The sequence below is a fragment of the Mytilus galloprovincialis genome, unplaced genomic scaffold (genome assembly GCF_965363235.1).
Source record: "Mytilus galloprovincialis unplaced genomic scaffold, xbMytGall1.hap1.1 HAP1_SCAFFOLD_92, whole genome shotgun sequence".
In the NCBI taxonomy this organism is placed as follows: Eukaryota; Metazoa; Mollusca; class Bivalvia; order Mytilida; family Mytilidae; genus Mytilus; species Mytilus galloprovincialis.
The window spans coordinates 270-12,701 of record NW_027468029.1 but is presented as its reverse complement, the minus strand read 5'-3'; the positions used below and the strand labels follow the sequence as shown (position 1 = coordinate 12,701).

The following is a 12,432-nucleotide window of genomic DNA, read 5'->3' as shown; positions in this document are numbered from 1 at the left end:
TTGGTAACTATGTAACCTTAACTTTCCAAAATATTTTATAAGACCATCAAATAAAAAAAAAATGATGCTTTCAGACACCCAACATACATGTTTATGACTCAGAAAAATTTAAATGCATTGAAATGCAGGGTTAATTTTCTACAACTGTCAAATTGAAGGGAATATTTTTTAGACCTACTTTCGTATGCAACCGGATGTGACGTATCATGATTTGGTGGTATTGCACCTAAAGAACACCTAAATGTCAAATAAACTTAATGTAATTTTTTTCCCTCCAATTGCAAGTTATTTCAAGCATAACTGCCAAGTTTTGTTTCAGTCAGATCTATAGTTTCAGAGAAAATCACTATAATGTAAGGCCATATCCTACGGCGATTTCAGTCTTATTTCTTCGAAAAATCCTTTTTTCAGTGTATCATTATAAAATGCAGTGTTGACTAATATCTGATCATATACTCATCATCTAAGCATTCAAACAATTAAATAGGATTGTCTGTTTTGGTCTGTTTTGGTCCATTTTTCCTTCTTCCTTCTTTTTTCATCAAAACTTGATATCTTTTGCCTAAAAAATAAAGCAAATGTAATTATTTTCCCAGAAAAAATGAAAGAAATGTAATGTCAAATCAACAATTAAAGTGTTTTAGCTGAAAGAACTGTCTCTATAAATGTTTACAGTCTCCACCGAAGTTTCTACAAGCCCTTATGTGTAACTTGAGTTTTTGGTCTGTTCCACGAGTGTGACAAATAACGGTTCCCTTTCAGTCAATCATTTATTGTTACTGATATCAAAGTCATTTCATTTATTTATTGCAGTATATTTCTAATAGATTTACACCTAAAAAGTCCACTTTCTTGTATTTTACATTAGAAAATGAGGAGAAAGAGTAATAAAAAATACATCAAAATGGTTTTAAAAAGGGTTATGTCCCTTTGAATGCTGGTAAAAAAAAAATTGGTACGAATTATAAAATTTAAGTATGTGAGACTGGATTCTGATGTGTATAAATCCAAGGCAAGTGTTTAGATGATGTTTTGTCGGTGCAAAATACAGATGGCACAATGGCAAATTGTAAACTTTTGCGGCCAAAACAAAAATAAAACATGACATTAGTTGATACATACCTCAATGCTAAAGTGTCATCTGCAGACCAATTCACATATAAGATTTTTCAACAAAATGCTTGTCAGATTCATGGTTAACACTGAAATGAAAAATCACATGTTGTATAAACAAAACTGTAAAGGTGATTTAAAATTTGACACAGAGGCTCACGTAAAATGGGGATTAGCATGGCAAGCTATAAGAAAGGTCTCAATGTAATATATGTATGTTGATTCAAAAGTGTATTTCATAAATTATATCATATGAAGAAAAATAAGACTTCTCTTTAAAACCATTATTGTTTTACCATTTTAAATCAAACAGTCTTGGTAGGGTTTGTGTTTTCGACACCTTGTTGGGTGTGTACCACGACAAACTTGGCGGTCTTGGTTAATATGAGGCGGCTCGAAAGACAGGTGCTCAGGGTTAATGCATCTCTTCTGATGACACAGATGAGACACATCAAATTCCTCTGATAGGTCAAATTTCTCAGTGTGCAACATGTATGCAAATCTGTGACCATACAAGGTTCTTTTTTTTCTGTCCCAAAGAAACCTAACACTATACACTGAATACAGCCTTGTCTGTCCACCCATTTGACTTAGCAAACACCCGTAAACCCCCATTTCAAGGCAATTTTCCCTCAACGTGCTTTCTGTGTCTCAATCCATTCCGAATAGTCCATTTTTACAACGTATGAACTAGTTTAGTAATAATTTTATACTTTTAATTGTAATAATAAAAAAATTGTACAGTATTTACCTTTATTTCAACCAAAGAAATACTTTGCATGAATAAAGTTTAATCCTTTCCAGTGCTACAGTGAAAATGTCACGCTACATTTCATTGCATATAAGAAAGTAACCAGCACCGGAAGTAAACAACCCAATTTTTACACTGTTATTACTGGTTACCTGCTTTGGTAACTATGTAACCTTAACTTTCCAAAATATTTTATAAGACCATCAAATAAAAAAAAAATGATGCTTTCAGACACCCAACATACATGTTTATGACTCAGAAAAATTTAAATGCATTGAAATGCAGGGTTAATTTTCTACAACTGTCAAATTCAAGGGAATATTTTTTAGACCTACTTTCGTATGCAACCGGATGTGACGTATCATGATTTGGTGGTATTGCACCTAAAGAACACCTAAATGTCAAATAAACTTAATGTAATTTTTTTCCCTCCAATTGCAAGTTATTTCAAGCATAACTGCCAAGTTTTGTTTCAGTCAGATCTATAGTTTCAGAGAAAATCACTATAATGTAAGGCCATATCCTACGGCGATTTCAGTCTTATTTCTTCGAAAAATCCTTTTTTCAGTGTATCATTATAAAATGCAGTGTTGACTAATATCTGATCATATACTCATCTCTAAGCATTCAAACAATTAAATAGGATTGTCTGTTTTGGTCTGTTTTGGTCCATTTTTCCTTCTTCCTTCTTTTTTCATCAAAACTTGATATCTTTTGCCTAAAAAATAAAGCAAATGTAATTATTTTCCCAGAAAAAATGAAAGAAATGTAATGTCAAATCAACAATTAAAGTGTTTTAGCTGAAAGAACTGTCTCTATAAATGTTTACAGTCTCCACCGAAGTTTCTACAAGCCCTTATGTGTAACTTGAGTTTTTGGTCTGTTCCACGAGTGTGACAAATAACGGTTCCCTTTCAGTCAATCATTTATTGTTACTGATATCAAAGTCATTTCATTTATTTATTGCAGTATATTTCTAATAGATTTACACCTAATAAGTCCACTTTCTTGTATTTTACATTAGAAAATGAGGAGAAAGAGTAATAAAAAATTCATCAAAATGGTTTTAAAAAGGGTTATGTCCCTTTGAATGCTGGTAAAAAAAAATTTGGTACGAATTATAAAATTTAAGTATGTGAGACTGGATTCTGATGTGTATAAATCCAAGGCAAGTGTTTAGATGATGTTTTGTCGGTGCAAAATACAGATGGCACAATGGCAAATTGTAAACTTTTGCGGCCAAAACAAAAATAAAACATGACATTAGTTGATACATACCTCAATGCTAAAGTGTCATCTGCAGACCAATTCACATATAAGATTTTTCAACAAAATGCTTGTCAGATTCATGGTTAACACTGAAATGAAAAATCACATGTTGTATAAACAAAACTGTAAAGGTGATTTAAAATTTGACACAGAGGCTCACGTAAAATGGGGATTAGCATGGCAAGCTATAAGAAAGGTCTCAATGTAATATATGTATGTTGATTCAAAAGTGTATTTCATAAATTATATCATATGAAGAAAAATAAGACTTCTCTTTAAAACCATTATTGTTTTACCATTTTAAATCAAACAGTCTTGGTAGGGTTTGTGTTTTCGACACCTTGTTGGGTGTGTACCACGACAAACTTGGCGGTCTTGGTTAATATGAGGCGGCTCGAAAGACAGGTGCTCAGGGTTAATGCATCTCTTCTGATGACACAGATGAGACACATCAAATTCCTCTGATAGGTCAAATTTCTCAGTGTGCAACATGTATGCAAATCTGTGACCATACAAGGTTCTTTTTTTTCTGTCCCAAAGAAACCTAACACTATACACTGAATACAGCCTTGTCTGTCCACCCATTTGACTTAGCAAACACCCGTAAACCCCTATTTCAAGGCAATTTTCCCTCAACGTGCTTTCTGTGTCTCAATCCATTCCGAATAGTCCATTTTTACAACGTATGAACTAGTTTAGTAATAATTTTATACTTTTAATTGTAATAATAAAAAAATTGTACAGTATTTACCTTTATTTCAACCAAAGAAATACTTTGCATGAATAAAGTTTAATCCTTTCCAGTGCTACAGTGAAAATGTCACACTACATTTCATTGCATATAAGAAAGTAACCAGCACCGGAAGTAAACAACCCAATTTTTACACTGTTATTACTGGTTACCTGCTTTGGTAACTATGTAACCTTAACTTTCCAAAATATTTTATAAGACCATCAAATAAAAAAAAATGATGCTTTCAGACACCCAACATACATGTTTATGACTCAGAAAAATTTAAATGCATTGAAATGCAGGGTTAATTTTCTACAACTGTCAAATTCAAGGGAATATTTTTTAGACCTACTTTCGTATGCAACCGGATGTGACGTATCATGATTTGGTGGTATTGCACCTAAAGAACACCTAAATGTCAAATAAACTTAATGTAATTTTTTTCCCTCCAATTGCAAGTTATTTCAAGCATAACTGCCAAGTTTTGTTTCAGTCAGATCTATAGTTTCAGAGAAAATCACTATAATGTAAGGCCATATCCTACGGCGATTTCAGTCTTATTTCTTCGAAAAATCCTTTTTTCAGTGTATCATTATAAAATGCAGTGTTGACTAATATCTGATCATATACTCATCATCTAAGCATTCAAACAATTAAATAGGATTGTCTGTTTTGGTCTGTTTTGGTCCATTTTTCCTTCTTCCTTCTTTTTTCATCAAAACTTGATATCTTTTGCCTAAAAAATAAAGCAAATGTAATTATTTTCCCAGAAAAAATGAAAGAAATGTAATGTCAAATCAACAATTAAAGTGTTTTAGCTGAAAGAACTGCCTCTATAAATGTTTACAGTCTCCACCGAAGTTTCTACAAGCCCTTATGTGTAACTTGAGTTTTTAGTCTGTTCCACGAGTGTGACAAATAACGGTTCCCTTTCAGTCAATCATTTATTGTTACTGATATCAAAGTCATTTCATTTATTTATTGCAGTATATTTCTAATAGATTTACACCTAAAAAGTCCACTTTCTTGTATTTTACATTAGAAAATGAGGAGAAAGAGTAATAAAAAATACATCAAAATGGTTTTAAAAAGGGTTATGTCCCTTTGAATGCTGGTAAAAAAAAATTTGGTACGAATTATAAAATTTAAGTATGTGAGACTGGATTCTGATGTGTATAAATCCGAGGAAGTGTTTAGATGATGTTTTGTCGGTGCAAAATACAGATGGCACAATGGCAAATTGTAAACTTTTGCGGCCAAAACAAAAATAAAACATGACATTAGTTGATACATACCTCAATGCTAAAGTGTCATCTGCAGACCAATTCACATATAAGATTTTTCAACAAAATGCTTGTCAGATTCATGGTTAACACTGAAATGAAAAATCACATGTTGTATAAACAAAACTGTAAAGGTGATTTAAAATTTGACACAGAGGCTCACGTAAAATGGGGATTAGCATGGCAAGCTATAAGAAAGGTCTCAATGTAATATATGTATGTTGATTCAAAAGTGTATTTCATAAATTATATCATATGAAGAAAAATAAGACTTCTCTTTAAAACCATTATTGTTTTACCATTTTAAATCAAACAGTCTTGGTAGGGTTTGTGTTTTCGACACCTTGTTGGGTGTGTACTACGACAAACTTGGCGGTCTTGGTTAATATGAGGCGGCTCGAAAGACAGGTGCTCAGGGTTAATGCATCTCTTCTGATGACACAGATGAGACACATCAAATTCCTCTGATAGGTCAAATTTCTCAGTGTGCAACATGTATGCAAATCTGTGACCATACAAGGTTCTTTTTTTTCTGTCCCAAAGAAACCTAACACTATACACTGAATACAGCCTTGTCTGTCCACCCATTTGACTTAGCAAACACCCGTAAACCCCCATTTCAAGGCAATTTTCCCTCAACGTGCTTTCTGTGTCTCAATCCATTCCGAATAGTCCATTTTTACAACGTATGAACTAGTTTAGTAATAATTTTATACTTTTAATTGTAATAATAAAAAAATTGTACAGTATTTACCTTTATTTCAACCAAAGAAATACTTTGCATGAATAAAGTTTAATCCTTTCCAGTGCTACAGTGAAAATGTCACACTACATTTCATTGCATATAAGAAAGTAACCAGCACCGGAAGTAAACAACCCAATTTTTACACTGTTATTACTGGTTACCTGCTTTGGTAACTATGTAACCTTAACTTTCCAAAATATTTTATAAGACCATCAAATAAAAAAAAATGATGCTTTCAGACACCCAACATACATGTTTATGACTCAGAAAAATTTAAATGCATTGAAATGCAGGGTTAATTTTCTACAACTGTCAAATTCAAGGGAATATTTTTTAGACCTACTTTCGTATGCAACCGGATGTGACGTATCATGATTTGGTGGTATTGCACCTAAAGAACACCTAAATGTCAAATAAACTTAATGTAATTTTTTTCCCTCCAATTGCAAGTTATTTCAAGCATAACTGCCAAGTTTTGTTTCAGTCAGATCTATAGTTTCAGAGAAAATCACTATAATGTAAGGCCATATCCTACGGCGATTTCAGTCTTATTTCTTCGAAAAATCCTTTTTTCAGTGTATCATTATAAAATGCAGTGTTGACTAATATCTGATCATATACTCATCATCTAAGCATTCAAACAATTAAATAGGATTGTCTGTTTTGGTCTGTTTTGGTCCATTTTTCCTTCTTCCTTCTTTTTTCATCAAAACTTGATATCTTTTGCCTAAAAAATAAAGCAAATGTAATTATTTTCCCAGAAAAAATGAAAGAAATGTAATGTCAAATCAACAATTAAAGTGTTTTAGCTGAAAGAACTGTCTCTATAAATGTTTACAGTCTCCACCGAAGTTTCTACAAGCCCTTATGTGTAACTTGAGTTTTTGGTCTGTTCCACGAGTGTGACAAATAACGGTTCCCTTTCAGTCAATCATTTATTGTTACTGATATCAAAGTCATTTCATTTATTTATTGCAGTATATTTCTAATAGATTTACACCTAAAAAGTCCACTTTCTTGTATTTTACATTAGAAAATGAGGAGAAAGAGTAATAAAAAATACATCAAAATGGTTTTAAAAAGGGTTATGTCCCTTTGAATGCTGGTAAAAAAAAATTTGGTACGAATTATAAAATTTAAGTATGTGAGACTGGATTCTGATGTGTATAAATCCAAGGCAAGTGTTTAGATGATGTTTTGTCGGTGCAAAATACAGATGGCACAATGGCAAATTGTAAACTTTTGCGGCCAAAACAAAAATAAAACATGACATTAGTTGATACATACCTCAATGCTAAAGTGTCATCTGCAGACCAATTCACATATAAGATTTTTCAACAAAATGCTTGTCAGATTCATGGTTAACACTGAAATGAAAAATCACATGTTGTATAAACAAAACTGTAAAGGTGATTTAAAATTTGACACAGAGGCTCACGTAAAATGGGGATTAGCATGGCAAGCTATAAGAAAGGTCTCAATGTAATATATGTATGTTGATTCAAAAGTGTATTTCATAAATTATATCATATGAAGAAAAATAAGACTTCTCTTTAAAACCATTATTGTTTTACCATTTTAAATCAAACAGTCTTGGTAGGGTTTGTGTTTTCGACACCTTGTTGGGTGTGTACCACGACAAACTTGGCGGTCTTGGTTAATATGAGGCGGCTCGAAAGACAGGTGCTCAGGGTTAATGCATCTCTTCTGATGACACAGATGAGACACATCAAATTCCTCTGATAGGTCAAATTTCTCAGTGTGCAACATGTATGCAAATCTGTGACCATACAAGGTTCTTTTTTTTCTGTCCCAAAGAAACCTAACACTATACACTGAATACAGCCTTGTCTGTCCACCCATTTGACTTAGCAAACACCCGTAAACCCCCATTTCAAGGCAATTTTCCCTCAACGTGCTTTCTGTGTCTCAATCCATTCCGAATAGTCCATTTTTACAACGTATGAACTAGTTTAGTAATAATTTTATACTTTTAATTGTAATAATAAAAAAATTGTACAGTATTTACCTTTATTTCAACCAAAGAAATACTTTGCATGAATAAAGTTTAATCCTTTCCAGTGCTACAGTGAAAATGTCACACTACATTTCATTGCATATAAGAAAGTAACCAGCACCGGAAGTAAACAACCCAATTTTTACACTGTTATTACTGGTTACCTGCTTTGGTAACTATGTAACCTTAACTTTCCAAAATATTTTATAAGACCATCAAATAAAAAAAAATGATGCTTTCAGACACCCAACATACATGTTTATGACTCAGAAAAATTTAAATGCATTGAAATGCAGGGTTAATTTTCTACAACTGTCAAATTCAAGGGAATATTTTTTAGACCTACTTTCGTATGCAACCGGATGTGACGTATCATGATTTGGTGGTATTGCACCTAAAGAACACCTAAATGTCAAATAAACTTAATGTAATTTTTTTCCCTCCAATTGCAAGTTATTTCAAGCATAACTGCCAAGTTTTGTTTCAGTCAGATCTATAGTTTCAGAGAAAATCACTATAATGTAAGGCCATATCCTACGGCGATTTCAGTCTTATTTCTTCGAAAAATCCTTTTTTCAGTGTATCATTATAAAATGCAGTGTTGACTAATATCTGATCATATACTCATCATCTAAGCATTCAAACAATTAAATAGGATTGTCTGTTTTGGTCTGTTTTGGTCCATTTTTCCTTCTTCCTTCTTTTTTCATCAAAACTTGATATCTTTTGCCTAAAAAATAAAGCAAATGTAATTATTTTCCCAGAAAAAATGAAAGAAATGTAATGTCAAATCAACAATTAAAGTGTTTTAGCTGAAAGAACTGCCTCTATAAATGTTTACAGTCTCCACCGAAGTTTCTACAAGCCCTTATGTGTAACTTGAGTTTTTAGTCTGTTCCACGAGTGTGACAAATAACGGTTCCCTTTCAGTCAATCATTTATTGTTACTGATATCAAAGTCATTTCATTTATTTATTGCAGTATATTTCTAATAGATTTACACCTAAAAAGTCCACTTTCTTGTATTTTACATTAGAAAATGAGGAGAAAGAGTAATAAAAAATACATCAAAATGGTTTTAAAAAGGGTTATGTCCCTTTGAATGCTGGTAAAAAAAAATTTGGTACGAATTATAAAATTTAAGTATGTGAGACTGGATTCTGATGTGTATAAATCCAAGGCAAGTGTTTAGATGATGTTTTGTCGGTGCAAAATACAGATGGCACAATGGCAAATTGTAAACTTTTGCGGCCAAAACAAAAATAAAACATGACATTAGTTGATACATACCTCAATGCTAAAGTGTCATCTGCAGACCAATTCACATATAAGATTTTTCAACAAAATGCTTGTCAGATTCATGGTTAACACTGAAATGAAAAATCACATGTTGTATAAACAAAACTGTAAAGGTGATTTAAAATTTGACACAGAGGCTCACGTAAAATGGGGATTAGCATGGCAAGCTATAAGAAAGGTCTCAATGTAATATATGTATGTTGATTCAAAAGTGTATTTCATAAATTATATCATATGAAGAAAAATAAGACTTCTCTTTAAAACCATTATTGTTTTACCATTTTAAATCAAACAGTCTTGGTAGGGTTTGTGTTTTCGACACCTTGTTGGGTGTGTACCACGACAAACTTGGCGGTCTTGGTTAATATGAGGCGGCTCGAAAGACAGGTGCTCAGGGTTAATGCATCTCTTCTGATGACACAGATGAGACACATCAAATTCCTCTGATAGGTCAAATTTCTCAGTGTGCAACATGTATGCAAATCTGTGACCATACAAGGTTCTTTTTTTTCTGTCCCAAAGAAACCTAACACTATACACAGAATACAGCCTTGTCTGTCCACCCATTTGACTTAGCAAACACCCGTAAACCCCCATTTCAAGGCAATTTTCCCTCAACGTGCTTTCTGTGTCTCAATCCATTCCGAATAGTCCATTTTTACAACGTATGAACTAGTTTAGTAATAATTTTATACTTTTAATTGTAATAATAAAAAAATTGTACAGTATTTACCTTTATTTCAACCAAAGAAATACTTTGCATGAATAAAGTTTAATCCTTTCCAGTGCTACAGTGAAAATGTCACACTACATTTCATTGCATATAAGAAAGTAACCAGCACCGGAAGTAAACAACCCAATTTTTACACTGTTATTACTGGTTACCTGCTTTGGTAACTATGTAACCTTAACTTTCCAAAATATTTTATAAGACCATCAAATAAAAAAAAAGTGATGCTTTCAGACACCCAACATACATGTTTATGACTCAGAAAAATTTAAATGCATTGAAATGCAGGGTTAATTTTCTACAACTGTCAAATTCAAGGGAATATTTTTTAGACCTACTTTCGTATGCAACCGGATGTGACGTATCATGATTTGGTGGTATTGCACCTAAAGAACACCTAAATGTCAAATAAACTTAATGTAATTTTTTTCCCTCCAATTGCAAGTTATTTCAAGCATAACTGCCAAGTTTTGTTTCAGTCAGATCTATAGTTTCAGAGAAAATCACTATAATGTAAGGCCATATCCTACGGCGATTTCAGTCTTATTTCTTCGAAAAATCCTTTTTTCAGTGTATCATTATAAAATGCAGTGTTGACTAATATCTGATCATATACTCATCATCTAAGCATTCAAACAATTAAATAGGATTGTCTGTTTTGGTCTGTTTTGGTCCATTTTTCCTTCTTCCTTCTTTTTTCATCAAAACTTGATATCTTTTGCCTAAAAAGTAAAGCAAATGTAATTATTTTCCCAGAAAAAATGAAAGAAATGTAATGTCAAATCAACAATTAAAGTGTTTTAGCTGAAAGAACTGTCTCTATAAATGTTTACAGTCTCCACCGAAGTTTCTACAAGCCCTTATGTGTAACTTGAGTTTTTGGTCTGTTCCACGAGTGTGACAAATAACGGTTCCCTTTCAGTCAATCATTTATTGTTACTGATATCAAAGTCATTTCATTTATTTATTGCAGTATATTTCTAATAGATTTACACCTAAAAAGTCCACTTTCTTGTATTTTACATTAGAAAATGAGGAGAAAGAGTAATAAAAAATACATCAAAATGGTTTTAAAAAGGGTTATGTCCCTTTGAATGCTGGTAAAAAAAAAATTGGTACGAATTATAAAATTTAAGTATGTGAGACTGGATTCTGATGTGTATAAATCCAAGGCAAGTGTTTAGATGATGTTTTGTCGGTGCAAAATACAGATGGCACAATGGCAAATTGTAAACTTTTGCGGCCAAAACAAAAATAAAACATGACATTAGTTGATACATACCTCAATGCTAAAGTGTCATCTGCAGACCAATTCACATATAAGATTTTTCAACAAAATGCTTGTCAGATTCATGGTTAACACTGAAATGAAAAATCACATGTTGTATAAACAAAACTGTAAAGGTGATTTAAAATTTGACACAGAGGCTCACGTAAAATGGGGATTAGCATGGCAAGCTATAAGAAAGGTCTCAATGTAATATATGTATGTTGATTCAAAAGTGTATTTCATAAATTATATCATATGAAGAAAAATAAGACTTCTCTTTAAAACCATTATTGTTTTACCATTTTAAATCAAACAGTCTTGGTAGGGTTTGTGTTTTCGACACCTTGTTGGGTGTGTACCACGACAAACTTGGCGGTCTTGGTTAATATGAGGCGGCTCGAAAGACAGGTGCTCAGGGTTAATGCATCTCTTCTGATGACACAGATGAGACACATCAAATTCCTCTGATAGGTCAAATTTCTCAGTGTGCAACATGTATGCAAATCTGTGACCATACAAGGTTCTTTTTTTTCTGTCCCAAAGAAACCTAACACTATACACTGAATACAGCCTTGTCTGTCCACCCATTTGACTTAGCAAACACCCGTAAACCCCCATTTCAAGGCAATTTTCCCTCAACGTGCTTTCTGTGTCTCAATCCATTCCGAATAGTCCATTTTTACAACGTATGAACTAGTTTAGTAATAATTTTATACTTTTAATTGTAATAATAAAAAAATTGTACAGTATTTACCTTTATTTCAACCAAAGAAATACTTTGCATGAATAAAGTTTAATCCTTTCCAGTGCTACAGTGAAAATGTCACGCTACATTTCATTGCATATAAGAAAGTAACCAGCACCGGAAGTAAACAACCCAATTTTTACACTGTTATTACTGGTTACCTGCTTTGGTAACTATGTAACCTTAACTTTCCAAAATATTTTATAAGACCATCAAATAAAAAAAAAATGATGCTTTCAGACACCCAACATACATGTTTATGACTCAGAAAAATTTAAATGCATTGAAATGCAGGGTTAATTTTCTACAACTGTCAAATTCAAGGGAATATTTTTTAGACCTACTTTCGTATGCAACCGGATGTGACGTATCATGATTTGGTGGTATTGCACCTAAAGAACACCTAAATGTCAAATAAACTTAATGTAATTTTTTTCCCTCCAATTGCAAGTTATTTCAAGCATAACTGCCAAGTTT

At 32.4% G+C, this 12,432-nt stretch overlaps 6 long non-coding RNA genes across 6 annotated transcripts; all 6 read right to left on the bottom strand.

The window, feature by feature from the left end:
• Nucleotides 1–491: 491 nt before the first annotated feature.
• On the bottom strand, nt 492–1,930 carry LOC143060225 (uncharacterized). The gene is made up of 3 exons (XR_012973956.1): nt 1,865–1,930; nt 1,123–1,202; nt 492–562 (listed from the first exon to the last, which is right to left on the bottom strand). It is a non-coding gene; the product is annotated as an uncharacterized LOC143060225 (long non-coding RNA).
• Nucleotides 1,931–2,511: 581 nt separating this feature from the next.
• On the bottom strand, nt 2,512–3,966 carry LOC143060234 (uncharacterized). The gene is made up of 3 exons (XR_012973964.1): nt 3,885–3,966; nt 3,143–3,222; nt 2,512–2,582 (listed from the first exon to the last, which is right to left on the bottom strand). It is a non-coding gene; the product is annotated as an uncharacterized LOC143060234 (long non-coding RNA).
• A 565-nt stretch (nt 3,967–4,531) lies between these two features.
• LOC143060236 (uncharacterized) lies at nt 4,532–5,985 on the bottom strand. Its single transcript, XR_012973966.1, has 3 exons — nt 5,904–5,985; nt 5,162–5,241; nt 4,532–4,602 (listed from the first exon to the last, which is right to left on the bottom strand). It is a non-coding gene; the product is annotated as an uncharacterized LOC143060236 (long non-coding RNA).
• Nucleotides 5,986–6,550: 565 nt separating this feature from the next.
• On the bottom strand, nt 6,551–8,005 carry LOC143060228 (uncharacterized). Its single transcript, XR_012973959.1, has 3 exons — nt 7,924–8,005; nt 7,182–7,261; nt 6,551–6,621 (listed from the first exon to the last, which is right to left on the bottom strand). It is a non-coding gene; the product is annotated as an uncharacterized LOC143060228 (long non-coding RNA).
• A 565-nt stretch (nt 8,006–8,570) lies between these two features.
• LOC143060232 (uncharacterized) lies at nt 8,571–10,025 on the bottom strand. Its single transcript, XR_012973963.1, has 3 exons — nt 9,944–10,025; nt 9,202–9,281; nt 8,571–8,641 (listed from the first exon to the last, which is right to left on the bottom strand). It is a non-coding gene; the product is annotated as an uncharacterized LOC143060232 (long non-coding RNA).
• A 566-nt stretch (nt 10,026–10,591) lies between these two features.
• LOC143060226 (uncharacterized) lies at nt 10,592–12,030 on the bottom strand. The gene is made up of 3 exons (XR_012973957.1): nt 11,965–12,030; nt 11,223–11,302; nt 10,592–10,662 (listed from the first exon to the last, which is right to left on the bottom strand). It is a non-coding gene; the product is annotated as an uncharacterized LOC143060226 (long non-coding RNA).
• Between the last annotated feature and the right edge of the window lie 402 nt (nt 12,031–12,432).